The 27,846-nt window shown below is 32.8% G+C and overlaps 1 protein-coding gene across 3 annotated transcripts in view; it reads left to right on the top strand.

Moving 5' to 3' along the window:
• Positions 1-27,846, top strand: part of LOC123681126 (mushroom body large-type Kenyon cell-specific protein 1) — a 143,103-nt gene that overhangs the window by 4,040 nt on the left and 111,217 nt on the right. The window contains exon 1 of one of the 3 annotated variants that reach the window (XM_045619344.1): positions 18,567-18,866. The exons of the other annotated variants lie outside the window; for them this stretch is intronic. The gene's annotated coding sequence lies outside the window, so the exon portion shown is untranslated. Of the gene's footprint in view, positions 1-18,566; positions 18,867-27,846 lie in introns of those variants that run through there. 3 annotated transcript variants of the gene reach the window in all.

The following is a 27,846-nucleotide window of genomic DNA, read 5'->3' as shown; positions in this document are numbered from 1 at the left end:
GAAGATACCTATCAACCAAAATAGTAAGAACGAATTGTTTACATGATTTGGAAATAAAAATTCTATTCCTTTTAATTCCACCTCCAATTATATTCCGTATGAAATTGCTCATTATTACCATGAAAATTCCAAATATTAATGCACAATATTTACGTCGTATATTGAGGTTTCTCAGTCGACAATTATTTATACCGGCAACGGATCAATCAAGCTATTTTTATGGTTGGTTTTTCATGAAAACGATTCTACTAATTTATCTTTGCTTTCCTAATTCACGATTCGGTCCGAAAGTACCACCTATAATTATATGTATATACTCATTCGAGTAATTTAGACCTAGGTCGGTACAATATTTCATAAAATAATTGATCGTTTATATGCGAAGGTCGTAGAGACTAGAATACCGTTTCGTTGTTAAAATTGTCGCTTCATCAACAACAGAACGATTTTCGTCTCATCATATGTACAGGATTGTCTCATATATCCTATACGCCAAAAGTGCATAACTATTGTAGGTATGTCTTTTATTGAGAATATCATTTTTTTCCTTTGGTAAATACAGGCTGAATGATGATGATGAAATACAGGTCTCTCAGAGTCGTAGCTTAGACCAATAATTTCCCAATACTGCATAATACGACATTAAATCGAGAAATATTCATATTCATCAAGAATCTTTTGCACTAAACTGTAATTTACAACTTTTTTACTTTGCATTTAGTCCAATTCTCAAAGTAAAAAATAATACCGGTAGTTTCACAACGATACTCGCTGATCAGTATCTTTTCCTTTACTTTTCACTATGTACCTTTCAGTTCTGAATGTTTTTTTTGCAACGTAAACTAATTTGAGAAGTTAAAAGTTGCAAAATAGTTTAGTGCAAGAGGCCTCTGTACACTTGATGCAAACATTTCTTTTTGTCATTTGAACCTTTCGACATTACGTAATTCTTCTGTGAGATGCACATAACATTTCCCAATAACACTTCTCTCTGATTCGGTGTCAAATCTGTTCATTCTGTCATTCCTTGTGAAACAAAATTGTGCGGGAATATTCCAGATTTATACATATTTTATGTTTATATTTTATATGAAATTTTTAATACAAAAAACAGTTCTTCCAACCATCATTTTTTCATGGAATAATCACTTAACGTTATTCATGGAAATATTACATTAATTTAAATTAAAATTTATAAATTATAGAATAGTATACTCTGAAAAAAGTTGTAGAATAGAATCCTATTCCAACACGAATCCGAAATTTGAAAGCGAGCGAAGAAGGAGCGAGTTTTCGAACGTATGAATGTTGGAATTGCCTTCTGCAACAAGTATTAAACGTCAGTCAAGTTTTGTGAAAAATTGTGAAAATTCAATGAAAAATTCAGAATATACATCCTGGTGACTTTTGTATTATATCATGGCAGTTGGTATGACTGTAACGAAAATTGATAGATTACGAAATTTGAATTTGAATCGTGTTTCTAATGTTAAAATAATTTACAATTACGCATTAAATTCGTGAATTATATCTGACGAAATCGATTTAACACCACCAGAACTAAGAGAAATTGCCAATAATAATGCAAATCATTTCACTTTATCCAAATTATATTATATTGACAATTGACGTGTGTTGAAATTTGATAGGATTGGAAGTCAATGTAGGCAACCACAAAACAAAAAATATAACTGAAAACAATGCTGTAATGAGTTCATTATAGCACTATTTTTAGTACAGTAATGAACACATTACGATACTGAAATAGAGAAAATAATGCATAATACTCGTACCTACAGAATGCTCATTCAAAAACTCGCCGCTTCGTGATGTCTCTTTTCTTTGAACTCGTGGAAGAATATCAATAACTCCTGCACTTGTATTATAAATAACTATTCTACATGTTAATAGAAGGATGATGTGACATTACGAAAAAAGACATAGCTGGCTGAGTGGTATTTCGAAGGAGTTTAAGGTTACTGAGTTGTTTTTTATCCTGGAAATGACTACAGAGACACGTTTACCTAAGAAAATCTAGCTTGTTCTAATGAAAGTACGAACTAAAGCTATCAAATCAGAATGTCAAGGTTGAATCTAAATTATGACAAAGAGTTGGACGTTTGGCCTTGTAATCCATTCGAAAAACACATATCCGATTAAGCTGCAATTCCTGAATATAATCAGCTCTTGGCTGGCAGTGACTCAACAAATATTTGAGGCGGAAATTGTAACTGCGAAACTTTTGATATCTAAGAAGCAGATGCAATTTCGGTCTTCATTATGGGAGGGAATGAATGAGAAATGCAACGAAAATTAAATTGTGACATCAGATATTTTGAATTGGAAATTATAAGTAGCTATAAATTTTATTTATACCAGTGGTTTGAAGTTTGCTAATTGTACGCGAATAACATAGACTAGACATAAACTAGAATATTATGAACATATATATCAGTAATATTTTACAACGAAACCTTGAGGAAAAACTATTATATAGTGAAAATGAGACATATTTGCACATAGGGATTCATCATGCCAATTAGCTTGACTTTTTAAACAACTACTTGACTTGAAAATCAAGCTCGTGAAAAATTACATACTTGATCTTGACTTGACTTGATTTTAGCTATTTATTGCTGGATTTGATATCAAGCTACTTGATATTACTTGAGCATGATATGCACGTGTCGCACGGCATATATTTTTGCAATCTCTCTTGCAGCGCACTTAGACTAAATGGGGAGATTCCTCGAGCGCCGAGAGACTGAAGCATTCGCCAGTGTGACTTTATTAGTTGTTTTCTCACATTTTTATGAAATCTATTGAAATATTTCGGTAGTTTCAGAAATATCTTTCTAAACTTGGCCAAAATAGCCAAGGATTTTTTATCAACGCCAGCATCTTCAGCTCCTGTTGAAAGACAATTTTCCAGAGCTGCTCTTACAGTAACAAAAACTCGCAATAGGTTAGGTGACAAATCTATAAGATGCCTCATGTGTCCCAAATCTTGGAGAGAAAATTATGGAATCAAACAAAGCCTGGAGGTTTCTCAATATTAAGAAACTTTGTTTTTTATTATTTTTTATTTTGTTATGATTCATAGTGATTTAATTTATGTTTTTATTTCAAAAGAGTTGATATTTTTGGTTTTTTTATATAATAAGGTTAATAAGTGAAAGTGTTTTTTGCTGATTCCTTCTCATTTCATCATTTTTTTATTGATGTGACTCTATACAATAAAAATGGTGAACATCAAGTAGCTTCATATGATTCAAGTACTTGATAAATAAATACTTGACTTGAAATTGAAAAACTACTACTTGACTTGAGCTTGATTGGAAATCAAGTCAAGTTCAAGCCAAGTAGCTTGAAAATCAAGCCAAGCCGTGAAGCTCAAAAATTGAACGTATAATTTCCATAAAATTATATTTTATTTTATGATGAAGAAGATTTATTATGTTGCCCTCGATGTTGCCGCAAAATTTCAACCGAATTCAGGTATTAATAATTCATGAGATATCGATCTTTGTGAATCTTTTATAGTGAAACAATATATCATCTCATAATTCGGCATAAACCTTTGTGTTGTTATTTTACCCACTGAGAACTAGCTTGCAATTCGTTCGGATTAGTATTTTTGAGTTTCATTTATTCATTCAGAATGGATGAACTACCAAACTTCAATATTATATTCTAGAACAGTTAGAGTAGGTAATCACTGATTATCATGCTATAAATATATTCAAATAAATTATACTGAAAGTAAAAGCTTTTACAAAAAAAAATCACAAATAAACAAAAAATAGTCGAGAGAATAGGCAATACTCAAACCCACAATAAAAATAATATTTCAAATCTCTAACACTCCGAACACAAAGCATTGAGTCCAGATGATATGCACACAATAAAGAGAAAATTTTAATTTATGTGAAATCAAATGGATATTCCGAGGGATATTCCAATTGATATAATTCAAGAAGAAACAATATCATTCATATCAATTGTACGTGAAAAGACTCAAATTTCAACTCGGTGATAATTCAGAGAACTCATTGTCTACTTGCATTCACAGGGTTTTTATAAATTACTCTGAAGTCACAGTGGTCACTGAAATATTTTTCATTTATTCATTGCGGGTCTGTAAAAAGTGAGGTTGTGGATTTGAATGAGAATTGGTAGTAAACAATTTATAATTATCAATTTGGAAATAGTATCATAAAAAAATTATTTTTAAGTATCATTGAAAAGCTGTAAAACACATTTCAAAGGCCACTACGATGTTACAATCATTTATAAAGACTGTATAATTATGTGTGTGTTTATACAACATCAGATAACATACACCACGTAACAATTTTTTGAGTACCAAATAGCCGAAACTATACCACTTATGTAGACCAAATAGCAATTAGGAGTACAAGTTTTTTAAATGAAGATATATATTTTATATAGTTATTCGAAATATTTTCTCGGAAATGAAAATATGCTTTTCGCATATCTATTTGTTATTTGATACTGCATAAATTGCACACTTTATATGGTTCTCTAATCATTAATTTTATTACTATACATTAAATACGAAAAACCTGAAAACGTATTTTGTAATTAAATATTGGCACACCCAACTTTTCAAGGAGATAGTCGATTACAAAAACATATCGGAACAAAGAAATTCTAAAACTCAAATGTTCGTAGCTCATGGTCATACAATGATGTTTTATTGTGAGCTTTAATGTCCTATTCGACTTCTGCAAATCAACAATTGAATAGTTATCATCATTTTCATTAGCACATAAAATCTTTAAATTATCGCTGGATATTATTTTGGATTAGCTAAGTTCAACGAGAACTCGGACAATTGTCACTCGGGCAAAGATCAACTAGAATGAGGTATAGTCATAAATTCTGAAGGGCACGACAAAAATGAGTAGAGCCAAGTTAGAAGCTTTTGCTACCTTGATCAAATTCGTATTCACGTTACTGTTTCAATTTTGCATATATATTTTTGTTCCAATATGCTTAATTCAGTATTCCTGACACAAATCTGAAGTTAAACCTTGCTGGGCTGGGCACAATGTCATTCTTGGCCCTTTTTGGGTTGACACAGGGTGTTCCTAAATCAAGGGTACAAAAGAAAACGAGAGATTTCTAGAGTAATTTTGAGGAAAAAGTCTTAAAAACATGTAAACATGGGCCCGCAAATGATTCTTTTATGGTAATTCCTACAATACCTATGTCAATAGTAGTAGATATAAAATAGTAGGTTATATTCAAAACAAGGTGTAGAATGGGCTCCCATTCCAACACGAATGCGAAATTCGAAAACGAGCGACAAAGGAGCGAGTTTTTAAACGCATGAGTTTTGGAATTGCCTTCTGCAAAGAGTATTAGACGATATTTTCTCTATTTCAGTCAAGTTTTGTGAAATATTATCGCAATTCAATGAAAAATTCAGATTATACATCTTAGTGACTTTTGTATTGTATCTTGGCAGTTCGGGTAACTGTTACGAAAACTGACAGATTACAGAATTTTAATATGAATCGTACGTTTTGAATTTTTAATTAATTTTTAATCACGCATTAAATTCGTGAATTATATCTGACGAAATCGATTTACAACCACCAGAATTAAGAGAAATTGAGAATAATGTTGCAAATCATTTCACTACAATCAAATTATGTTATAATGACAATTGACGTTTGTTAAAAATTGATAGGATCGGAAGTTAGTGTAGACAACCACAAAACGAAAAATATAACTGAAAACAATGCTGTAATGAGTTCATTACAACACTGTTTTTCGTACTGTAATGAACTCATTACGATACTAAAATAGAGAAAAATATTTTCTACATATGCTGTTCTATGTCCCTTCTATCCACAGAAGATATAAAATACGTAACCGCCACACAGTCTTAGCTACATAAAAATATGTCAATAGAGACGTAATAGAGGTCTGTCTACTCCGTCTATGAACTAGATTGGATCAGTCGCGATTACCTCTGTGCAATTCGTGCATCATAATGTGAATACATAAAATGGGTAGTGTAAATAACGGCCGTATTATCATGTAAATGTCAATGTAACTCCGAGCTATATTTGTGTTACGACGGCTGGCACTGGAGACGATGGAACAGCAAGGTTCGCTAAGTTCATCCATAGAGTATATAAAACATCATTTATTTCTCTTGCTCTTCGATAGTGCGTGTCGGCCATGCGCGATAATGAACTTGTACCCAGTACACATCACATGGTTGTGCCTTGGAATACAATTCAGATCATTGTCAAACGAGGCAAACAACATCAAAGATAATTTCTAAGGAATCGATTGTAACGTTAGATCTACGAGATGTTTCGAATTCTTTAGCGATTTCTCTGTATCTATACGTCAGGTGTTAGTTAATCGGCATGTACATGGTGTGTCGAAAGTTTCTCCAACTTAAAATCTCGGCTGAAATTCTTTGGGCGAAAGAACTCTTTGTTTGAAGTCACACTGGAAAAAATTTCAGATCACTATAATTTTTCTTCGATTTTCCGATGGAAATAGTGAATATGCAAAAAATTCTATTAACTTACCCTCTAAAATCCACCATTTCGAGTCGAGATACAGGGTGTTGTAATTGAAAAAAAAATCGTTTTTTTAGGAATATTTCCGGAACTTTTATCGTACAGAAAACAGATTTCCTAAGCATTTTTCTGTTGTTCAGAAAATGATTTTAAATTGTTAACCTGTAGTTTTTTGTAAAAAAAAAGGTTAACAGCAACGGCCATATTTTTCAACATAAAAGTTAATTTTTCTTGAAAAAGGTCGACTTTGAAGCTTATGACTACGACTACTTTTTTTGTATAACATTGGCGGTTCAAATGGGAAGGGATTCATCAAGCCAAGTAGCTTGACATTTTAACCAACTACTTGACACGAAAATCAAGCTTGTGGAAAATTATATACCTACTTGAGCTTGGCTTGCCTTGATATTTATTGCTTGACTTGAAATCAAGCTACTCGATATTACTTGAGCTTGATATGCACGCGTCTAACGGCATATATTTCTGCAATCTAGTGCGCGCTTAGACTAAATAAGGGGATTCCTCGAGCGCCGAGAAACTGAAGCATACGCCAGTGTGACTTCATTAGTTGTTTTCTCACATTTCTATGAAATCTATTGGTAGATTTCGGTAGTTTCAGAAATATCTTACAAAACTTGGCCAAAATTGCCAAGTTTGAATTTTTATCAACGCCAGCATCTTCAGCTCCTGTTGAAAGACAATTTTCCAGAGCTGCTCTTACAGTTATAAAAACCCGAAATAGGTTATGCGACAAATATATAAGATGCCTCATGTGTTTTAGATCCTGGATGCAAAATTATGAAATCAAATAACAAAGCCTTTTTTTCATAATTTATAACGTGCTATCACATCCTGAAGTCCTGCGCATATATTATGAAACACCCTATATACATAATAAATAACATTCGTAAAAGCAATCAATGTTGGTATAGGTTAGATTTTGTTGTTGTGGATACTCGTTGATATAATTTCATTCAAAATTTGTATCTGAAACTGTAAAAAAGCGATAGATAGCTGCTTCATTGTTCGCCGATAGATATTAGAATTTATCGAATTCGCCATTGTGATACGTTTTAAAATATTGTAATATCTCTATAAAATTTATTAGTAGGTCAAATCAGATCCAAAGTTTTTTGAGTGCTTTTCTCCGAATAGATCGATCTATTATTTTATGGAAACAATCATAGAAAATTCAAAACGGATATTAGAAAAAATATATTCGTGATTACAGATTCGATTTGGATTGAAATTTTGCGTGGGTAATGGGAATTTACCATTTCATTTTTTCTCTAATATTTCTTCTTGAATTTTTTTTGGTTCTGAAGATGGCATTCACACAAAATTTTGCACAAAGCTTAGAATAGTTATTCTTCTACAGTAGGCAAAATTTCAAATCCATTAGATGTGTGATCACGAAAATTGGGTACCCATTTCTTTTTCCATATTTTTGAATTATATGATATGTTCTCAAACATGGCCATCAGAATTCGAAATGAAAATTTAAATGAAATGGGACAGTTCCTACTAAATGCTCACAATACAGTTGAGGTGAATCGAGTTTTTTTAACCTATTGAATTACGCAATGTCTAAATTTCAATGTCAATTATTCCAAACTTTCAATTCAACTTGATTCAATTCTAAATCACATCGGAATTTAACTATTCATTCAGAAATTTGTTAACATGTTCTTTGCGACATTATCATTGTTTAGTTTTCAAATAGGTTTGTAAAAGTTGGTTCTAGGGTCACCATCATTTACATAGTGAAATTGTCACATATTTGACAGTCATGTATTCTTTGCATGTTGGTCATCACTAACGAAAATATTACATATTTTCGAATGAGTAGAAAACACTGAAAATGTGCTTGGTATATGAATGATTCAACTCTGCATTGCATTCGTTTAAATTTTTATTTTCAGTTATGAACTGTTGCGCGCACTGCTCATTACTGAAATTAACAATAAAAAATGTTATGGTGTGCTATGTTTAAAAATAAAAAATCTTATATATTGCACGGTTGTGCAATATATTCGATTTTTGATCTTGATTACGAAGCATGGTCATAAAATGAAGTGAAATGAAGTTTTTCTATAATTAGGTAGGTATAACAAAGTGATTATATGAAAATTGGTTCATACCCTGACTTCAGATTGATTCAGAAAAAATGCACCTACTGCAGCGAAGAAATAAAATATCAATGTTTGAATCAATCACATTTAAACTATTCTTTCCATTCCAATGAAAAAATTTTAGGGAATGGAGCAACGCGAGGAGATACGTTTATTGAGTTGAAATAAGTACCTATTTGCTTCACTATTCGATAAGATACCAGTCCCAATGATATCTTTTCTACAGACCAATATTCATTTCAATTTTTTTCATACAATCAACTCTAATGGAATTTTTTTATATTAATTTAATTGAATTTTCAAATTCATCATTCCGTTTGAACTAATGTGTTGTTTCTATTCCAATTGAAACGAATTCTTGAATTGAGAAACAATAAGTTTCTATTGGTCCTTATTACTGAATCAAATTTTATTCGTTGGAATTAATATTATTAAATTCAAGATATTTTCCATTCCTTCTGCTCAAGATAATTCCTTTTTTCATTTACTAAATCCCTCACCAACACAATCTAGGCATTAATTAGGGTAAATGCACTGGTTAGCCGACCGGCACTGGTTCTCGACCATTCCGTGATTTGAGATGAAATAATAATAAAAATATATCATGTAGTGCAAAATATTTTCGCGGTACGTGTTCTTGACCATTCTACCCTTCCAAGATAGTTTGCATAGTAGTGGTAAGTATAGGTCGAATTTTTCGCGCTAAAAATTAGTTTATAATCGTTTATCATAAAAAAGGGTTCTTTCTCTTCCTCTCTCAGAAAATTGCTTTGTGATATATGACCAGAAAATAGTAATTATTTCTTATTTTGAATGAATTATGTGTGTATATTTTGTTCCATATCAACTATAAGATATATTTTTGAGTGTATTTCAATCAAGAAGCAAATAAATGTATATTTTTTTGTTCAATATTGGGCGGTCGCGAACTGGTATTGGAAAATTTTTATCTTTTATTTCTCGACCAAAGTGGTCGAGAACCAATATGTTACTTCAATAATTGTTCCTTTCAACTGATATATTTCTGTTGGATCATTTTCGTTTTTTTTTCGATACCTTGATTCATTTATATATCTACTTTGTGAATATTAGTTTGCGACCACCGAATTAACGTTGAAACACTTATTTCTACCCTTTATTTATTCGCGGTCGAGAACCAATTTGATTGTACTTAATTCTCGACCACTGGTGGTCGGTGTTTTATATTTTATTTACTCATTAGTTTCTAAATAGATATTGAGAGCAAAATAACCAAATTTTGTTGTATGAGTTGCTATTTTGAAATATTTATAGAAAGTGGAAACTTTTGCAAAATAATTTTTTACTGTGTGTTTCTTACTTGATTAGCTCATCTGAAACCCATCTGAGTGATAGGTAGTGATGTCGATGGTACGGTACGAAAGTAAGCACTAATCTTTCATCTCGCTCTAAAGTTTTTTATAAAATTTTTAAGTGGAGCGGCCACTATTATTAGTGGTCGAAAACTAACACAAAAATGGTCGAGAACTCTGCGGCGTGGTCGAGAACCGAAGGTTATTGAGATTTTCTATATGTTTCAAAGGTTAAATGCGAAAAGAATGTTTAAAATTATATGACAAATCATTTAAAACTCGCCAAAGAATCGATGAACACCAACACCATTGAAATTTGATAAGTTTATGTGTGAAAAAATCGTGCTCGAAATCGATGTTTCTGTTAACTGGTCGAGAACCAGTGCATTTACCCTAGGTATTTCTTGGTAGAAAAAAAACGATTATTCGAAAGGAAAAAAACAAACTGAGACTTAAAAAATTCCGGGAACGAATTCGGATATTAATTACAAATTAACCGCATCTGGCAAGATTCCCTGTTGATCACTAAAATGTACTATCACCTCGAACAAAAAAAAAATGGTTGAATAGTTTAAGAATATAATTCACACCAAACGTGTCCCTGAATCGAATACAAAGTAGGGAATTTGAATTCAGATTCGGAGTCATTTTGTTTTATACATTCACCAGCTCGGAGGAGTTCTTGGTTTGCTTCTAATTCAAGGTCTTCTAAGCCAGGCTATTTGAAATGTTGAGCCAATGACGAAGAGCGATGGCGTGCATTCCTAAGCAGGCCATGACTAATCTACCGAATTTTATTATGGTGGGATAAGCATCAGGTTACCATTGGCCCACATGAAAAACCAGTTTAGGATAGTTGAATAGTTTTCGTTAGGCCCTATGATATTCCACTACGCTGTTTCCGAGTCGGTGGCACGCCAAAAAAGGACGGCCTCATGGTTCCGTCCTTGTCTCCGTTCGCTATGATTCAGGCGGTGCAGCTGGAACAGAACGAAGAGCGACGGAACTTTGGTTTCAATTATCAAATTTTATTCTATCATCGTTCGGCCTTGAATTATTTTAGGATACGTTTTTGTGACGTTCGATCTGATATAGCCGAATTGATAAATCTGCTCAACGCCGAAATGTATTCGACCTTATTCTTGTGATGAAATGGAGGCGGAGATTATTGTTGGAATATCGCGTATTGTTCTTGTGTCCCAATTATGTATTTCAATCTACACTTAGCCAATAAAATAACGCACCACTGAAAATTAGGCGAAAGTACATTTTATCATATATACATTTACGTCAAATCTACTTGTCTGATTTAGACTTTTTTTCAATATTAGGTCATTTTCTTCTGAATGTTAGTGTTGTCACCGTATGTGCATTAAAACCTCTATTTTGAAAATACCGGCTGTTGCAATTATAGTCATTTTTTTTTCATGAAATTTGTTACACTTTGTGGAATGTACCAGTTACATTATCAAGTTGGAATTAAACTCACACTTTAGCCTTATCGTTTTTCAACATTTTCTTTTTTGGTTCATCTTTTATTGAATGACATAATTTCAATGAATTAAATTAACATAACCAGCACGGTGTATCTAGACATCTAGACTTAATATAGTAGGCTATATGAAAAAACAATGAGTAGCAATAATTGTCAAATGCGTATGCTTAGTGCCAGCGTAGAGCGTAGTATAAAGATTTATATTTCTTTATTATACCCACCTATTAAACACTGTGTCCGTAAAGTATGAAACAAATTCATTTTTAGCTTAACAGACCATTTCAAGAAAGAATCCTGAAATACGTCGATGCTTGATTTCAATTAACCGTATTTTAAAATAATAATCCAATATACAGGGTGAATTACTTTCGAGTAAATTTTTTTAAATGAAACACCCCCATTTTGTCTCAATTTTCCGATTTCTCTTGCTGAGCTGATTCCAAGAATGCATCACATTTTGATTCCAATTGGTACAGGGTGGACAAGTAACGCGTAACATTCTTTATTAGTTAAATTAACAATATTATCAAAAATACTTATTGTCTAGCGACAATTGGTTTGAATGTGACACTCGTAGTTTGTTACATTTTTAGATTAATAAAAATGAGCTGTTTCCAAACATGTTTGGTACTTGTAGTCTAGCAGACATAATATGAAAGGAATTATTTCTTATCAATTTGAAAAAAAACAAAGTCGTCTAGTTTTTTGTGAAATGTCATTATTTGTTTATTTCCGCTAGGCAATAATTTTTTTTATTATATTGTTAATTCAACTAATAAAAAATGTTACGCGTTACTTTATGAGCACACACAAAACTATTGTATTTTTGTCCACCCTGTACCAATTTGAATCAACATGTGATACATTTTTGGCATCAGCTCAGCTAGAGTAATCGGAAAATTGAGACAAAATTAGGTGTTCCATTAAAAAAAAATGACGGTGACGTTATTACTCGAAAGTAATTAACCCTGTATATTAGATTATCATTTTAAAATTCGTTAAATTAAAATCAAAAATCGATATGTATAGTAGATATTGTTTGCAAAATCATGAAAATTAGAAATTTTAATATGTTCAATGTCGAAAAAATTCGACAAGGCCGAAAAATTAGTGTGATATCTACCTATGATATGAAAGCTATAGAGAATAAGAACATATTCAAAACTTGTGCGAAGTATACAATAAAACGTTGTTCGACTCAATGTATATTCCGTTCGTAAAGTGTTCCCCCATATAAATTTTTATTTGTTGGATTTTGGATTGCGGATTTATAATTTTTTCAGTTTTCAGTCAAATTTCGATATCAAGGTCACCTGGTCACCTTGAAGGTCAGAGTAAGGTCAACTCGCATATTTTGAATGAAATAGAAGCACAATATATTTTATTGCACATTGAGAAGCATTTTTGCATAAACGTTAATTTATTTCCGTTTCCTACAGCTATCTTCTGCCGTTTCGAGTTATTCGTAATTCATTGAAAAAAAACTGTTTTATGAAATCGGTTACGAAGAAAGTATTCAGTTAATATTTTTCATTGCTGAGATAATGTTCTCATATACAGAGCGTTCAAATAAGACCATCAAAATTTGACTATTATCAGTATCGAGACTGTATGATTTCCTCTGAAACAATTGTTCCCAACATAAGATTTAATTTTTTCTGAAACGAAATATTTAACATTATTCGCAATTTTAATCGACTTGTTACCTCTTTCCTAAATCAAAGTGCTTTTCTTTTGAATTTTTGTCGATATTGCCTATACATGAATATTCTATAATTTTGATCAAGCGTTCAACACAAAATTTTGAATTAAATTAAAATTTGCTTGCAAAATTGAGAATGATCAGCTCTCAATTGATGCATTTAAGCTCTTTAGTAACCAGGACTATTGAAATCTTCACGAGGAATCGGAAATTATTACTCAATATTGCATCAAATACAACAAATTCAATCATGCTGTGATTTTGCTTGTAGATATTAAATAACAATTTCTATTTTCATGCATAATTTCGTGGTTGATCGCCTTATCATTAGGTAACAGAAAATTTAAGCAGAATATAAGAAAACCCAAGATATTTCAGTGAAAATTGATCTGACCAATTTGAAATTTCGCGTGTACATAAGTAATAACTATTTTAAGCATTATGTCAGTTTTCATGTTGATCGCGTCATCAGATTCATAGAAAATTTAAGGAGAACATCGAAAAAAATGCCAAATATTACCGTTACAATCAATCAGGCCATAATAAACCAAAAATATTTGATAGATACTGCACCTTATGATTTCCTTATCAACCAATCCTAATATATTTGTATTGGGTACTACTTAGGTAGGAATAGATACTTGAATTTACGTAACGCACTATATGTATACTTTGGTCATGCACGTTATTTCACGCGTCCTTGAGGAATTTTGGCTGATTTGAAAGTTTTCATTTTAACACTTGAAGTGAAAATTGTCCCAAATATTATCGAAACCACTTGAGATAAATTCACATGGCAACTGCATTTTTTAAGTCTAGACCAATGATAACGCGTGATAATCTCTTTGTTGCATAAAAATGCTGCAATTGTACGAATATTACTAACTTAAAATTTAAAGCCTCAATTCAATTGATCATCTTTGTATTTGTATCGATGGAAAGTTTTAAATTTAAACAGCGAATTCAATAAAAACATCAGGAATTTTTAAATATTCCTCATTAGATATGTTTCATTAGGCTGTTATCTAGTTGAAGCATATTCGGTATTAGTTAATAAAGGTATTGTTTATGGATTGCATCTGATCAATTTCGATAAATAGAAGTGAAAAGATCGAATGATAATAGTAGAGATTTTTGGACACGGACGAAAAAACTGATAGCATCAAATTTGATATCGATATCTGTCAGAAATTAAAAAAAAAATTAAGAAAACACTGACTTTTTGGTTTTCGGGGTCTCCAATAACACCATAGAGATTGGTTTTGTATGTATTGTATAACCTACTCCTTAAATGATTCTGAAGATGCAAACATGAAATTTTAAATGTAAATTCACTCAAAATTTTAACTCGATAAAATCTGTTTTCGTGAAAATATTGTGTTTTTCTTCAATATTCTTATTCAATTTTCTATGGTTCTTACTATGTGATCAGCTTGAAACTTTGCATCATGCTTGAAGTTTTCATTTTTTATCTAATATCCTAAAAATAAAAAAAAAACAGGTCGGGTTGACATTTTGCGTGTATACCTTTACAGCATTTCAAGTTATCTGCAAAATTTTAGGTGGGTAGAGTAATCAGACCCAAAGAAAATTCAAACAGAATATCAGTATAACAGAGAAGCATTGTTGTGAATTTTAGGACTCGTTTGTTCATGCGCCATCTGCACCCTTGGAGATAATATATATCTATATACAGATATCTGTGGTCTCCAAAAGCGCAAAAGGTGCTGTAATGAACGAACGCTCATTCCTTTCATGGACTGTGATGGAAATGAATCATTTGAACAAGAAGTGGGTCAAGGTCTTGAAGGTCAAATTATACACTACGAATGTACACTAAAATTTCAATAGCCATTTATGATACTTATGAACTAGAAAATTTTTTTTATTTTTTTTTATTATAAAGTCCATCCAAAACTGAAGATTGAAAAATGTAATGATTTGCACTCCATGAAACATTCACATAGGTATAACTGAAAATATGAATTATTTATATTATATTATGTACTTAATGGATTTCAATAGTCATACGGATCTATAATTATCCTTTAAATGAAATCCAATACAAATTTGTTTCAATTAAAATTTACTATGTTATCAAACATTTAACCTTCTCTAAATAACTATCATTACCTTATTGATTGGATCAGTATTTACCTATATGTTCTTGTTTAAAAGTCTTCTGATTAGGTTTTCAATTTTCTGAGTCCTTCTTGTACAGCTAATTATGTACAAATTATTTCATATTATGAGTGCTAAATCATAATTATTAATCTTCCATAAATATTAAGCTTTCATTAAAATATATATCGAATCCTGAGTTATGAATGTATATCGCTCACTGTTCTTTTCAATACCTACACATATACCTACTTACAATATATAGGTATATTGCATATTGAAATATAAATACTTTCGTTCAACTGTAATGAAAAGTTACTTTTTTACTTATTATTTGATTATATTCTATAAATAGGCGTACACACTTGAAATATTCCAAACATGCTAACTTGTATTTTCCAGGTCAACATTAATTCATTACATTCAATGCATCTCGATAGTTAGGTATCGCCTAGGGTTCACACCAACAACAAAATGCACCCTAAGTTAATGTATCCTGATGCCTTTCAAAAATATGAACAATTGTTTTTGGTACCCTCTGCCCAATTGTCGAATCATTTTAGGAAACTTTTAAATCCAACTATAAAAAATGCGTCCTCTAATGTTTTGATTGATTTTGAGAGATCGAGTTTTCGACATATAGATATCTAGCATGAAATGAAATAATGTCAAATTATTTTATATGACCAATTCATTTTTAGTTCGAATAGATTTTAAATTCAAGCTACAGGGATATACCAACTGATTTTTATACCGAATTTCCTGCAAAATGTAACTCCTCTCATAAAGATATTTCAGTCATGATTAAGGTTTTCTTATATTGTAGATTTTTAATTCAATAAACTCTATTCAGTCTTTTGAACACAAGCTGGAAGTCTAAGTATAGGTACTTCCTGGTCTCTTAATTTTTAAAATATTTGCCCTCGAAGTTCAACCATTACGGAATACAGTTACTCAATGAATGAATTCATCAAAGTGACATGCTGTGAAAATAAATATAAAATTAGAGTACCCACTTTCGACACAATGTCATTTATCATTTTGTTAGGAAAATTTTGTTGAGGAAACGAAAAATTTCAGGTCGGTGCTTTCCTCATTTTCATTGTTTGAATAGTGATGAAGTTTCGGATTGTTGCTATCTATTGCAGTTACATGCTAACCAGATTACGATTTCGGTTGAGCTTTATCCAAATATCGTAATCAAACCACCAATTCTTGGGACATATTTTCGAAATGAAGACTTGCAGATAATATTGAGAAACACGTGTATGCATTTCAAACATTTTCTCATTATCGGTTGGTTATCATGTGGGATAATATCAAACTTGATGCAGTTTTGTGTGTTTTCCCTTCATTTTCTTCTCTGAACACAAATCCTGTTGAGGTCTAGACCGCAGATGATACCAATAACTTTCAATTCGTTTTTATTTTTCGTGAATTGAATATTCTTCAATTTAGATTAATGAAATAATCCTCATTAAGGACAATAAAATAAAAAAAGACAATAATAATTCTTTGGCGAGTTTTTAATGATTTGCCATATAATTTTAAGCGTTCTTTTTGTATTTAACCTTTGAAATTTGAAAACATATAGAAAATCTCAATAACCTCCGTTTCACGACCACGCCGCAGAGGTCTCGACCATTTTTGTGTTAGTTTTCGACCACTAATAATAGTGGACGCTCCACTTAAAAATTTTATATAAAACTTTAGAGCGAGATGAGTGATTAGTACTTACTTTCGTATCGTACCATCGACAGTACTACCTTTCACTCAGATGGGTGTCAGATGAGGTAATTAAGTAAGAAACACTCGGAACGTAAAAAAAAAATATTTTGCAAAAGTTTCCATTTTCCATAAATATTTCAAATTAGCAACTCATACAACATTCTTTGGTTATTTTGCTCTTAATATATATTTAGAAACTAATGGGTGAATAAAATATAAAAGACCGACCACCAGTGGCCAAGAATTAAGTACAATCAAATTGGTTCTCGACCGCGAATAAATAAAATGTAGAAATTAGTGTTTCAACGTTAATTCGGTGGTCGCAAACTAATATCCAGAAAGTAGATATATAAATGAATGGTACAGAAAAAAAACGAAAATGATCCAAGAGAAATATATCGGTTGAAATGAACAATTATTGAAGTAACATATTGGTCCTCGACCACTTTGGTCGAGAAATAAAAGATAAAAATTTTCCAATACCAGTTCGCGACCGCCGAATATTGAACAAAAAAATATACATTTATTTGCTTCTTGATTGAAATACACTCAAAGATATGTCTTATAGTTCATATGGAACAAAATATACGCACATAATCAATTTAAAATAAGAAATAATTACTGTTTTCTGGTCATAAATCACAAAGCACACTTCTAAGAGAGGACGAGAAAGAATCTTTTCTATGATAGACGATTACAAACTAATTTTTAGCGCGAAAACTTTGACCTATACCCCTACTATGCGAACCATCTTGGAAGGGTAGAATGGTCGAGAACACGTACGGCGGAAATATTTTGCACTACATGATATATTTTTATTATTATTTTATCTCAAATCACGGAATGGTCGAGAACCAGTGCCGGTCGGCTAACCAGTGCATTCACCCTATATAACCAACCAACAAATCAGAGAAGAACTGAAAATTTAAACTATTGAGGAAATAGTCAACAAACAAAGAAAGAAGACAATAGAGACGCTAAAAAATCATGAGAATAGGGAATTCAAGAAGATAATACAAATACCAATAAGAAAGACAGATAAGAGGAAATACCTCTTTCAAAGAACCAAATAGAAGAAAAAAGTGACATGCAGAAGGGAGAAAAGTCTCCCGATTAGACAACATTAGAAATTAGGATATTATAGTAGAAGCAGGTCTTCAAACAGAAAGAAGACCTGTGCATCTTTGATAAATTCGATTTCTTGGTTTCCCAATTCATGTGCCCGCTGCTACGTAAATTCAAGCGTAAAACCCAAATATATTTTAGACGAAGCGGCTGATTCACCTACTTGTGTAAACAATGAAAACGGCGAATTCTCAATGTCCCCCTGTCGAAAACATGAAAATTGCCATTACAACGGGCAGATATAATATCTCCGCAGGAGGAAGCCTCGTTGCACGTGTATGTAGGTGCCGCTACTCAGAGACGGCGTACTGGCTTATTTCGCGCATATGCAGTAACTGACCTAGCCAACAGTCGACCGAACGCACGTCGACGAGAAGGTCCCCCTTTTCGCCCTAATTCGGGCCAAAAGGGCACGAAACACTTCAAGTAGGCCTTATCATTTCCATCAAGTTCCGCACATATATCTTCGAATGCGTTTTATCTATTTAATCGAGATGTGTTTGTAATCAGTTTGTTAGATGCACTTGTACTTCACTTTTCGGCCGATACAGTTCAATTTCGGCGGTTTTTATGCATATTCCGAATGTTTGTAACGTAATTTTGTGATTTCCTTCCGTTACGACACCAGATCGAACATCGACGATTTTAACCAAATGCTCAAATGTAAGTCTTTCAATTCTCAGATTATCCACCTTGCACAATTGATTGATTTTATGCACGCTTCTCCACGACGCAAACCTGCATCCATCTTCGAGAATTCTTCGTCGAAAATCAGCCAAAATAACACCATAAACTAGTAACAAAAACCCAGACGGAACCCATTTTTCCTGCTTGATAACATCAAATAATTGCAGAATTGGTGATAATAAATTGGCATGACATTGATTTCCTTTAAGGTGCTTACACGCCGAATGGGAAAATGTTCTTTGTGACCTTCTAATATTGGACTGATAATGGCAAAACTTATCAGTGAATTTGTGGCCCTCGATATAAATTCGCCAACATGTGACCTCAAGACATTTAGAATGATACTTTTCCAAAAGTTCCAAATGGTTCAAAGGTGATCGGCATGCACTATCGCTGAACAATACAAAAAAAAACGTGAATGCGCAAAACTTGAACGTTCTCGTAGGTTAGGTATATTAGCGAGATTAGATAACATATTGGTCGGTATTTATTTTGCACGGAGTTATATTTTGACACTCAATTTTTTTTACGGTGTTTTCGTTTCGAAGTATGAATAACACGTTCAATGTCAACATGGTCATGGTGAATTAAATTACCTCAAACTTAATAATGGAGTGAACTAAGTGAGTTTGTTTACAGGACTCGACCACAACTTTATTACTTTCAAGAATTTGAGGCTTTAAAATTCGCATGTCACCCATAATTTAGATTAATGCACTTGCGCAGTTTATAATGATAGGTTCTCTATCTTTTATTTCGACATCTTCAAACGACATCTTAATCATTGGAAAAAATCACCTTGGCATAGGTCAGTGGCATTCGATTATCTTGTAATTTATTATTTCCAATCCGAACCTTGCTCAATTCTGAGCAGATGATGATCGCCATTGATATTATTTATCTGTCGGTAGACTCAGTGAAGTGCTCTTATAAGGGGACCTAAGATTAATGATGAAAATGAATGCAACCGTATCGTCATTTTTGACGCGGATGAAATTTTGGCATCGAAAGGAAGCATATCGAAGAGATCATCATTGATCCTTTTGGTTATCATCTCATTAGACACGTTTTTCTTCTGTTGTTGTCCCGGGTATCAGTTTCCAAGTCAGTTTCATAAACGAAAGTAAACCTTGTGTGAGAAGTGTCCTTTACATCTTTTACAAATGAAACGTTCTTCATAAATCAATTTTGAGGTTAGAAAATGGTTTGAAGTGTCCTTCTTCATCAAGTCCCGACATTGGCTCTTTATGGCAAGAATGGAAATCTTTTCCTCATAACCGCATTCTGTTGTTTCTTTTCCATCACACGTTTTTCTCTACAACATAAACTTTCTTGTTAAAATTATCATATTTGAAATTAAGGACCTTCATTTACTTTCACTTCTTACACAAAATTTCAATTCAATTTTAATTTAACAAAATTTCGATTTCTATGAAATATCACCGAATGCAGACAATAAATCACTAGTTATCAGAATAGCCAACCCTAGGAAAGTTAACACTTACGAATAAAAGCTTTCTCTAAAAGACGGTCGAAATATGCTCATGAAACCGGAGCCACTTTCAAGCTCCATATGAAGTCGACTTTAAAATGAAACGGTCTTTAGCAAGGGGAACCTTTTTGAACGAATTATGAAACTTACCCTAACGTTTTATGCGCTAAGGTTCGATTCACCGATGACGAATCCTTGATAACTTTCGAATGAAGGGACCTAGAAATTTGCCCTTAAAATTTGCAGGATAGATTCGGATTTCGAATGCCACGGTTCGAGTCTGGACAAAATCCGACTAAGGGTTCCGTAAACATGAACGTTCGAAATAATGCGTTCCTATTTACCTATGTATTTCCAAATTGCAGCTCCGATTGAGAAGAGAACTTGAATTTGATGTAGAATGATTAATTGAAGAATGGTGCAAAAGTTAAAGTTGATCTTAACTAGAACCATAGAAAATTCAAAAAGAATATTGAAAGAATATTACTGAATCTTTTTTCGTGACGACCAATCCGGCGGAGTTTAAAGATTGAAGAAAAAATTTGAGAAAATTATTGAAAAATAATACTAATATTGAATATTTTCGTGATTGCATATCCAATCGAGTAGAGATTTCGCATGTATATAAATAACAACCATTTGTAATAACCATTTCAAGATGCGTGCAAAATTTGTGAAGATAGAATAATCAGAATCATAGAAAATTCAAGCTGAATATCGAATAGAAACCTAATATTTCAGTGGCAACAGATCCGATCTAGTTGAAAATTTGCGTGAAAGAATAGAAATAGAATAACAATTCCAAATTATTTATTTCGAAAACTGAAAACGAAGATATCATAAAAAAACATAAATTATTCAAAATTGAGCAATGAAATTTGATCTATGATTAGCTATGTAATATTTGATGATGGGTTATAAAACAGTTTGAATATGGTAGGTATTTATAATGACAAACCTTTGGTGCTTAGGTATAATTGTAGATTTATTTGAGACGAGGAAACATTATTACTCATTTTATTTATTTCAGTGATTTATTACGATTTATTCGATAATTAAAGAAACACTCTTTCGCAATCGTCCTATATATGATTTTTTTTCTGTAATTTTCATTGGATATGAATACTCCACTCGGTGCATTTACGAATGGTATCCAAATTATCTAAAATTGACCAATGCTTATTAGATTTTTTGTTGTGGTAGGTACAATGAAGGTCATAAAGTTGAACCGCCTTCATGATACTATATCATTACAGTTCGGGTATTTTTCTTCCAATTTGTGTAAGTAGTTTTCTGGTCTTTCAATGAATTGGGGAGTACAGGTCAAGAAAATAGGTATATTTCGGAATTAATGGTAAACTGTATACAGGTTGCTTCAACTTTTAGTATCTAGACAATCTTCACCAAGTATTCATTTATTTCAAGGAAAATTATTGATAGGAACTAAATGAATATTTCGCTTCATAACGGAGAGTCAGTGTGATAAAAAGTTCAATCAAAAATATTAGATGTAATCACTTAACGGAATAGTATCCAGTTGAACTATTTTCTGAGGAGAGTTTATATGTGTATATTACTTGAATTAGCATACTTTTGAGCAGTCATTCCCTGAACATGTCTCCATCTCTTTAAATCTGTAATTTTCGAATTTTGACCTGGTACTGGTCTCATATAACTCTCGAACAGAAAGACGTAGATTTAAAATTTGAAATTTTCAAGGTTCTCGAACACCACAGTTAACTTCGTTAATAACCAAAATTCTGCTTGGGGTCCCGTATTTGCGCAGTTGTTCGAAATTTGTTTTTTTTGATGATTTCAAAACTACTGATCTGATCCAGATGAAATTTTTCATTTGAATGAAGAGCAGCAATTTCGTACGGTCGATGCACCAAAATCATAAAATGGGTATTCGTGAAGAATGTCGGAAAAAAAATCAATATTTCATTGAGAAAGAATCTGCATGTTCATATAATCATATAAAAAAAATGTGGAAATTAAAAAGTGTTTATATTCATTTTTATCAAACCAATATAAATTATAATCAAGTATAAAGACTCAAGTGAGTGCTCAAAATTTTGCAGTCATATGAAACAATTCTATTGAGTTTAAGTGTTTCTCTGTCCACTTTTTTCTGGACACGTTGCCAACGTTATGTGAGTATGTACGTTATGGATTGAAATAGATAGTATGTAGCTAATTATATTTTTCCTGGAATGAGCATGAATAATGCATTGGCAAAGATTTCCAAAAATAAGCCTGTATAGGTATTCGTTTTTCAAACGGCAATGACAAAATAAATATCTTTATACGATTTGTTGATGAATTGAAAAGATATAATTTTATAGATCAATATATTTTTCTTCTTATACGACTTCAACGACTCTTATATTCTTTAGAGCCTACACTTGAGCTTAGTATATAAAGGGTTTTCCAATAAATGGTTTCATTTTGTTTGAAAAAACAACCAGTATATTCAAAGAAAAATCAATCGATGTTCATTTCATCTTGAAGAGGAAGGTATTCCATTAACGATAGAAAACGATATCAACCAAATGACCACCATGGCTACGGTTGCAGCACTATATTCTTTTCATGAAATTTTGTATGACCAACTCACACATTTGCGCATGTATATCGAATTCCATCTTGAATCGATTGTGGAGCATTGGCACGCGACCCCAAAGAAAAAGTCTTAAATCATAAAATCTCGATGGCCAGTTGTGATAACCTTCTCCAGAAATAACAAGGCTAGGTGACGTTTCTTGCAGAATTGACATTGTTTTGTTGCTTGTGTTGCACCTAGCGCCATCTTATGAGATTATGAGATGCAGCAGCAATATTCTCAGTTGTTCGTGAACGACGCACATGGTTTCGATTCTTCACATCACTAACTTGTCCCAACAGCTCAATTTTTTTCACCGGTTTCACCATTGCCGGCAGAGAAGGTGCTTCACAACGAACAAAGAGTAGTTTTGCGACATGCCACTGCAAGATTTTCACCATTTTTATAGTGAATTTTACAATTTCAATGCGTTGTTGAAGCGTGTTCCTTTCTACTTTGAATAATGGCGTAGTTTTAACTTGACAAATGTCAAAAGATGACAGCATCAAAAGTGGCAGCTGCTTAGATAGTGGCCTATTGAAATGAAACCTCTTATTGGAAAACCCTGTATGGTAAATGCACTGGTTCTCGACCAGTTAACAGAAACATCGATTTCGAGCACGATTTTTTCACACATAAACTTATCAAATTTTAATGATGTTGGGGTTCATCGATTCTTTGCAAGTTTTAAATGATTTGTCATATAATTTTAAGCGTTCTTTCCGCATTTAACCTCTGAAATGTGAAAACATATAAAAAATCTCAATAACCTTCGGTTCTCGACCACGCCGCAGAGTTCTCGACCATTTTTGTGTTAGTTTTCGACCACTGATAATAGTGGCCGCTCCACTTAAAAATTTTATAAAGAACTTTAGAGCGAGATGAGTGATTAGTACTTACTTTCGTACCGTACCATCGACATCACTACCTATCACTCAGATGGGTTTCAGATGAGGTAATCAAGTAATAAACACTCAGAACGTAAAAAAAAATATTTTGCAAAAGTTGCCACTTTCTATAAATATTTCAAAATAGCAACTATATATATATATTCTGGGCTTAATAATATGGTATATCACATATTAGTATAAGATACAGCCTAGTGCCGTCTACCCAGTCCTCTTCTCCAAGCCTCGCGATCCTGTGTCAGTTCCACGTTCAACTGTCTCTGTTCCATAGATTGGTGCACTCCCTCACTCCAAGAGCGTCTCGGTCTACCTCTCTTCCTTCGTCCTGGCGGGACCCATTCAAATAACCGCTTAGGCCATCGATATTATTATTTATTTATTTTGCTCTTAATATCTATATAGAAACTAATGAGTAAATAAAATATAAAACACCGACCACCAGTGGTTCCAGAATTGAGTACAATCAAATAGAGGGTAGAAATAAGTGTTTCAACGTTAATTCGGTGGTCGCAAACTAATATTCAAAAAGTAGATATATGAATTAACCAGGGTATCGAAAAAAAACGAAAATGATCCAACAGAAATATATCGATTGAAATAAACAATTATTGAAGTAACATATTGGTTCTCGACCACTCTGGTCGAGAAATAAAAGATACAAATTTTCCAATACCAGTTCGCGACCGCGAATATTGAACAAAAAAATATACATTTATTTGCTTCTTGATTGAAATACACTCAAAAATATATCTTATAGTTGATATGGAACAAAATATACACACATAATTCATTTAAAATAAGAAATAATTACTATTTTCTGGTCATATATCACTAAGCCATTTTCTAAGAGAGGACGAGAAAGAACCCTTTTTTATGAGAGACGATTATAAACTAATTTTTAGCTCGAAAAATTCGACCTATACCACTACTATGCAAACTATCTTGGAAGGGTAGAATGGTCAAGAACACGTACCGCGAAAATATTTTGCACTACATGATATATTTTTATTATTATTTTATCTCAAATCACGGAATGGTCGAGAACCAGTGCCGATCGGCTAACCAGTGCCTTTACCCTATATGAAGATGGTACTGTGGGTAGGAATTTTGAGATGATGATCCTATAAGAGAATTAATCATCGTTAATGACGCAAGGCATATTCCTGAAGGGAAATCACGAGGGACTAAACAAGTTTTTAAGCAATATATGAAACATAACATAATAATAACCAACAAAATTAAAACCAAAACAAAAACTAATCACTACCTGAAGAAGATAATGAACCGACATTGAAAGTATCATACTTTCCTCGTCTCGATTCCATCATTATTTTAAATTAATACCGACCAAACGGTAGCTCAAGGCCTACCTTGTGTTCGGGATGAATTCATAACCGTCAAAAAATACCAGTTTATCGACCACATGCCGTCTCGATTATTGGTCACCAGATTAACCAGCTAACTGTGGCAGTATTGTAGCAAATCCGACGGGAATTTCGACTCTTGCCACAAGTGACATTTGTACATACTTTCTCCAAGATTAGATATATCACAACTGTTGTTTGACGAAGCCCAGTTTCCTTGAGAATTTTCGATGAATTTCTCTTCGTTACGCTGCCCAATCGCGTGATGGTACATAAGTATGTACTTAATTTTGGAAAGCATGTCGTTCCAACAAACGATAGATAAATTATTGTTATTGACATTGATTCAGACGGAAGGAATTTCACGAAGTTGTTGAGCAAATAAGACTTATGGGAGAAGCTCGAAAACTCGATTCTGAATTGGTTAACCTAGATGTGATCGGGTAAACTATTTAGTGGGAGGAATTTTAGGTCGTTTGTTATTTTTCGTCGATTATCTGTGTAAATATCAAAAATGATGAATGTATTACATAATTTGGGTAGGTGGAACCAAAACTTATCCATACTAAATCATTGAAATTAATGTTTATAAAGGGTGTTTTTTTAGAGCTATAGAACTTTTAATTGCAATTAAACAACGATGGATTATTCGATTGACATGAATTTTATTTATCCACAAGATAATCTTGTGGCATTACATTTTGAATATGATTTCTGGCACATGACCGCCACGGCTGGCTCGGATGTAGTCCAATCTGGACGTCCAATTTTCGATGACTTTTTCCAACATTTTTGGCCGTATATCGGCAATAACACGGCGAATGTTGTCTTCCAAATGGTCAAGGGTTTGTGGCTTAGCCGCATAGACCAATGACTTTACATAGCCCCACAGAAAGTAGTCTAGCGCTGTTAAATCACAATATCTTGGAGGCCAATTCACAGGTCCAAAACGTGAAATTAGGCGGTCACCAAACGTGTCTTTCAATAAATCGATTGTTGCACGAACTGTGTGACATGTTGCGCCGTCTTGTTGGAACCACAGCTCCTGGACATCATGGTTGTTCAATTCAGAAATGAAGAAGTTAGTAATCATGGCTCTATACCGATCACCATTGACTGTAACGTTCTGACCATCATCGTTTTTGAAGAAGTACGGACCAATGATTCCACCAGCCCATAAAGCGCACCAAACAGTCAGTTTTTCTGGATGCAACGGTGTTTCGATATACATTTGAGGATTAGCTTCACTCCAAATGCGGCAGTTTTGTTTGTTGACGTAGCCATTCAACCAGAAGTGCGCTTCATCGCTAAACAAAATAAAATGTACGTAGTGCGCGATACGTATTCCGCACAGAACCATTATTTTCGAAATAAAATTGCACTATTTGCAAGTGTTGTTCAGGCGTGAGTCTATTCATGATGAATTGCCAAACCAAACTGAGAATAAATCACTTGACAGCTGTTAAATCGGTCGCCATCTTGAAGAGAAATGCCAACTTAAAGTTATATACCTCGAAAAAAAACCCCCGTTATACCTATTTTCGATTGATTTCTTGAAGTTCACATGAAAAACATCGATATCAAAAAAAAATAAACAATATTAATTTTTCAAGATGATATTTATGTAACTTATGTTAGATCGTTATATGAGCCAATTCCTTTACGAGGAAAAGGGATATCAGGAAAGTGACGTCCTTCTTCCCTCAGGCAATTTTCTAATCTATTCATGAAACTCCTCCACACTCGTGTGTATTGTCTGCTCAGTGATGAACACTATCTTAGTACGTATCGCTGCCTGGTGATTTTGTCTTCATTATGTTGCCTTATTCCGAAAATTTTCAACCCAATCATAATGGTCGGTTGACTGCTCTATGCCGGACGTTTCTGAAATGAAAGCAAAAGGCTCGTTGAGCTGCTACCACTGCTCCATTGTTACTGAAAACCAAAATGGCCGTTCTTTGGAAGGCGAATGAACTATCCTATCCAAAATGTGAATTTTTGTGATGGTCACCTTGTTCTTGTACTATATTTTTGGTACCACCTACGTAATAATAATTGTTATACATGATCAGATATATCATTGAAACGATAAGACTTGATAATGTAAACATCTAATGTGAGGAACAGAGATAAAATCCAATTAGTTAAATAAAAATAGTAGGTATGATTCATTTGAACAATCTCTTCCCAATTCGTTTGAGGGTAGAGAGGTACAAGTAGACATGTTGGAAATGATTAACTGAATTCTGAGTTAGTATTTTGTAAGAAACAGAACATATTTTTATTTTGTGAAGGGTTCACGGTGACGTCATGATCGTATTTCAATCATATTGATTATTGTTGATGCACCAGTCATTAGAACATTTTGATTATTAATTAGCCTTGAGCCTACCATCTTAACTCTTAAAATGGAACACATCATAAAAAAACATATTGAGAAAATTATAAATGAATCAAGTAACCTGATTAGAAAAAGCCGAGTGGAGTTGAATTTGGCGATCTTGCCGGTCAGAGTATAATACGTCTAGTACAAATAACCGTCCTGGAAAAGTTCTGTTAAAAATTCTAGAACAAGACGTGCAGTATGAGC

This window comes from Harmonia axyridis, chromosome 5 (genome assembly GCF_914767665.1).
Source record: "Harmonia axyridis chromosome 5, icHarAxyr1.1, whole genome shotgun sequence".
Taxonomy (NCBI): Eukaryota; Metazoa; Arthropoda; class Insecta; order Coleoptera; family Coccinellidae; genus Harmonia; species Harmonia axyridis.
This window is presented reverse-complemented; position numbering and strand designations above follow the sequence as displayed.